This window comes from Vidua chalybeata (assembly GCF_026979565.1).
Source record: "Vidua chalybeata isolate OUT-0048 chromosome 3 unlocalized genomic scaffold, bVidCha1 merged haplotype SUPER_3_unloc_1, whole genome shotgun sequence".
Taxonomy (NCBI): domain Eukaryota; kingdom Metazoa; phylum Chordata; class Aves; order Passeriformes; family Viduidae; genus Vidua; species Vidua chalybeata.
The window spans coordinates 29,212-34,762 of record NW_026530281.1 but is presented as its reverse complement, the minus strand read 5'-3'; positions in this window follow the sequence as shown (position 1 = coordinate 34,762).

Below are 5,551 nucleotides of genomic sequence, written 5' to 3'. Positions count from 1 at the left end.
CCTGATTGCCGCTCGTCCCCGTCGTCCCCGCCCCCTTCCCACGGGAATTCCCGGATTTAGGGGGAAAACGGGACGTTTTGGGGTTTTTCCCGGGGGAAAAAATCCGGGATTTGTGAAAGAGCGACGGAAAGAACGGGATAAAAAAGGGGTTTAAAAATGGGATTTTGGGGAGTTTTGTAGGGATCCGTCGTCGTTTTCCAGCGGGGAATTTGGGATTCTGGTGGGTTTGGGAACGGGGAGGGCGCCCAGTCCGCTGCCGGGGGGTGAGGAGGAGTTATCCCAAAGAATTCCCAGATTTTTTGGGATTGGGAATGAAGAAAATTAATGGGGTGAAGGCGATGGGAGGGGATTTTTGGGATTGGGGTGAAATTCCTGCAATTGGGGTGAAATTCCTGCAGTTTTGGGATTGGGGTGGAATTCCTGCAATTGGGGTGAAATTCCTGCAGTTTTGGGATTGGGGTGGAATTCCCACAATTGGGGCGAAATTCCTGCAGTTTTGGGATTGGGGTGGAATTCCTACAATTTTGGGATTGGGTGGAAATCCTACGATTTTGGGATTGGGGTGAAATTCCTGCAGTTTTGGGATTGGGGTGGAATTCCCACAATTGGGGCGAAATTCCTGCAGTTTTGGGATTGGGATGAAATTCCTACAATTTTGGGATTGGGTGGAATTGCTACGATTTTGGGATTGGGTGGAAATTCCTGCAATTGGGGTGAAATTCCTAAAATCAGGGATTAAATTCCTACAATTTTGGGATTTGGGTGAAATTCCTGCAGTTTTGGGATTGGGATGAAATTCCTACAATTTTGGGATTGGGTGGAAATCCTACGATTTTGGGATTGGGATGAAATTCCTGCAATTGGGGTGAAATTCCTAAAATCAGGGATTAAATTCCTACAATTTCAGGATTTGGGTGAAATTCCTGCAATTGGGGTGAAATTCCTGCAGTTTTGGGATTGGGGTGGAATTCCTGTAATTTTGGGTTTGGGGTGAAATTCCTGCAATTGGGGTGAAATTCCAACAAGTTTGGGATTGTGATGAAATTCCTGCGATTTTGGGATTGGCATGGAATTCCTACAATTTTGGGATTGGGGTAGAATTCCCACAACTGGGGTGAAATTCCTGCAATTGGGGTGAAATTCCTACAATTTTGGGATTGGGATGAAATTCCTAAAATCAGGAATTAAATTCCTATAATTTTGGGATTGGGTAGAATTCCTACGATTTTGGGATTGGGGTGGAATTTGTACAATTGGGGTGAAATTCCTACAAGTTTGGGATTGGGGTGAAATTCCTGCAGTTTTGGGATTGGGGTGGAATTCGTACAATTGGGGTGAAATTCCTACAAGTTTGGGATTGGGGTGAAATTCCTGCAATTGGGGTGAAATTCCTGCAATTGGGGTGAAATTCCTGCAGTTTTGGGATTGGAGGAGAAATCCTACAAATTTGATATCAGGGTGAAATTCCCACAATCAGGGTGAAATTCCTATGATTTTGGGATTAGGGTGAGGTTCCTACAACTGGGGTGAAATTCCTACGATTTTGGGATTGAGGTGAAATTCCTGCAATTTTGGGATTGGGTGGAATTCCTAAAATCAGGGATGAAATTCCTACAATTCTGGGATTGGGTGGAATTGCTACGATTTTGGGATTGGGGTGAAATTCCTGCAATTGGGGTGAAATTCCTGCGATTTTGGGATTGGGGTGAAATTCCTGCGATTTTGGGATTGGGGTGGAATTCCTACAATTTTGGGTTTGGGGTAGAATTCCCACAACTGGGGTGAAATTCCTGCAATTGGGGTGAAATTCCTACAATGTTGGGATTGGGGTGGAATTCCTACAATTTTTGGGTTTGGGTGGAATTCCTGCAATTGGGGTGAAATTCCAACAAGTTTGGGATTGGGGTGGAATTCCTGCAATTTTGGGATTGGGATGAAATTCGTACAATTGGGGTGAAATTCCTATGATTTTGGGTCTGGGGTAAAATTTCTACAATTTTGGGATTCGGGTGAAAGTCCTGCAGCTTTGGGATTGGGATTGGGGTGAAATTCCCACAATTGGGGTGAAATTCCTACAAGTTTGGGATTGGAGTAGAATTCCTACAAGTTTGGGATTGGAGTTAAATTCCCACAACTGGGGTGAAATTCCTGCAGTTCTGGGATTGGGGTGAAATTCCCAAAATTGGGGTGAAATTCCCACAAGTTTGGGATTGGGGTGAAATTCCTGCAGTTTTGTGATTGGGGTGAAATTTCCACAATTGGGGTGAAATTCCTGCAGTTTTGGGATTGGGGTGAAATTCCCACAACTGGGGTGAAATTCCTGCAATTTTGGGATTGGGGTGAAACCCCCACAACCCCCGCAGGAATTGTAGGAATTCCTTCCTTTTGGTGTTCCCGGGATGGGATTTTTAGGATTTTCCCGGTTCCCCCCCCCCCCACGGGAACCTTTCCCTTTTCCCGTTCCTTTCCCACCTCACCATCGATCCCAAAATCCCAAATTCCCTTTTCCCGATTTTTTTCCTCATCCGAAGGCGCCTCGGAGGGAAGGGGAGGGCTCCGGGCCATCGAGGGTTAAATCCAGCGGGGTTTGAGCAATCCCTGGGAATTCCAGGATTTTGGGGTTTTTTTTTTTGGGATATTGCCCAATCCCATGGAGTTCTCCTGGAGGTCGGATCCGTGGGATGAGGTGAGTGGGATTTGGGAATTCTGGAGGGCAGAGGGATCGGGATGGGTCGGATCTGTGGGATCGGGACAGGTTGGATCTGTGGGATTTGGGAATTCTGAGGGATTGGGATGGGTTGGATCTGTGGGATTTGGGAATTCTGAGGGATTGGGATGGGTTGGATCTGTGGGATTTGGGAATTCTGAGGGATTAGGACAGGTCGGATCCATGGGGTCAGGACAGGTCGAATGTGTGGGATTTGGGAATTCTGGAGGGATCGGGACAGGTGGGATCCATGGGGTCAGGACAGGTTGGATCAATGGGATTTGGGAATTCCAGGGGGATCTATACAGCTCGGATCCACAGGATGAGCTCAGGTCAGATCCACGGGATTTGGGAATTCCGGAGGGATCGGACAGGTGAGACCTGTGGGATCAGGACAGGTTGGATCTGTGGGATTTGGGATCTCCAGAGGGATCAGGACAGGTTGGATCCATAGGATCGGGACAGGTCGGATCCATGGGATCGGGAACGGTCAGATCTGTGGGATTGGGATAGTTCAGGTCCATGGGATTTGGGAATTCTGTGGGATCGGGATGGGTCAGATCTGTGGGATTTTGGAATTCTGAGGGATTGGGATAGGATGGATCAGTGGGATTTGGGATCTCCAGAGGGATCAGGACAGGTGAGATCTGTGGGATTTGGGATCTTCAGAGGGATCAGGGCAGGTCGGATCCATAGGATCGGGACAGCTCAGATCCATGGGGTCAGGACAGGTCGGATCTGTGGGATTTGGGAATTCTGGAGGGATCGGGACAGGTGAGATCCATAGGATCAGGACAGTTGGGATCCATGGGATCAGGACAGGTGGGATCCATGGGATTTGGGAATTCTGAGGGATCAGGACACATCAGATCTGTGGGATTTGGGAATTCCAGCGGGATCAGGACAGCTCAGATCCATGGGGTCAGGACAGGTCGGATCTGTGGGATTGGGACCGGTCGGATCTGTGGGATCAGGACAGCTGGGATCAGTGGGGTTTGGGAATTCCAGAAGGATTGGGACAGGTTGGATCTGTGGGATTTGGGATCTCCAGAGGGATCAGGACAGGTGAGATCTGTGGGATTTGGGATCTCCAGAGGGATCAGGGCAGGTGGGATCCATAGGATTGGGACAGCTCAGATCCATGGGGTCAGGACAGGTCGCATCTGTGGGATTTGGGAATTCTGGAGGGATTGGGACAGGTCGGATGTGTGGGATTTGGGAATTCCGGAGGGATCGGGACAGGTCAGATCTGTGGGATTGGGACAGCTCAGATCCATGGGATTTGGGAATTCTGGAGGGATCGGGACAGCTCGGATCCACGGGATGAGCTCAGGGAATTCTCCAGGATGGAAAATTGGGATTTTTGTCCCCATAACCCCATGGAATTCTCCAGGATGGAAAATTGGGATTTTTGTCCCCACAACCCCATGGAATTCTCCAGGATGGAAAACCGGGAAAGGCCCCGGAGCTGCAGGAGCTGAACCCAGAGAAAAACGGGAATTTTCCTCTCGGAATTCCCTGCCTGGGATCGGGATTCTCCCACGGGATCAGCGGGGACGGCCTCACGTTTGGGTCGGATTTTGGGAATTCCCGCCTGGAAAGGGAATGGAGCAGCCTGGAGCTCCTTCCCACGGCCGGTAACTGTGGGATTCCCGGTGGATTTGGGGTTTTTTTGGGAAAAGGAAGGCCGGGAAGAGGCGGAGGGAGGGAAGGAGGGAGGGAGGGAGGGAGCGGTGACAGCGGCGGGCGGACACTGCGGCCTGGCGGTGACAGCGGCGCTGGCAGCGGAATTCCCGGGGGAAAAGGGGGAAAAGGGGAAAAAAGGGGGGAAAATGGGGAAAAGGGGAAAAATGGGGAGAAATGGGGGGGAAAATGGGGGGAAGGAGGAAGAAAAGGAGGAAGGGAGGGAGAAAAAGGAGAGGAAAAGGAAAAAAAAGGGGGGAAAAAGGGGGGAAAAGGGGGGGAAAAAGGGGGGAAAAAGGGGGGAAAAGGGGAGAAAGGAAGGGGGAAAAGAGGGGGGAAAATGGGGGGAAAATGGGGGGGGAAAGGAGGAAGAAAAGGAGGAAGGGAGGGAGAAAAAGGAGAGGAAAAGGGAGGTGGAAAAGGAAGAGAAAAATGGAAAAAGGAAAGGGGAAAAGGGGGGAAAGGAAGGAAAAAAGGGGGGAAATGAAGAGGAGAAGGGAAAAGGAAGGAAAAGAGGGAAGAAAAAAGGAGGGGAAAAGAGGGGAAAAAAGGGGGGGATGGGGGGAAAGGAGGAAGAAAAGGAGGAAGGGAGGGAGAAAAAGGAGAGGAAAAGGGAGGTGGAAAAGGGGGAATTGGGAAGGGAAAAATGGAAAAAGAGGGGAAAGGGGGAAAGTGGGGGAAGGGAAACAGGGATAAAAAAGGGGGGAAAAGAGGGGGGAAGGAGGGGGAAAAGGGGGGCGGAAAAGGGGGGATAAAGGGGGGAAGGGAGGAGGGGAGGGAGAAAAAGGAGAGGAAAAGGGAAGGGGAAAAGGGGAGAACAGGAAGGGGAAAAGGGGAAAAGGAGGGAAAAAGGGGGGAAAAAGAGGGGGAAAGGGGGGGAGAGGAGGAAGAAAAGGAGGAAGGGAGGGAGAAAAGGGAGAGGAAAAGGGAGGCGAAAAATGAAGAGAAAAAGGGAAAAAGGAAGGGAAAAGGGGGGGAGGGGGGAAAAGAGGGGGGAAATGAAGAGGAGAAGGAAAAGGAAGGGGAAAGAGGGAAGAAAAAAGGAGGGGAAAAGAGGGGAGAAAAGGGAGGGAAAGGGGGAAAGGAGGAAGAAAAGGAGGAAGGGAGGGAGAAAAAGGAGAGGAAAAGGGAGGTGGAAAAGGGGGAAATGGGACAGGAAAA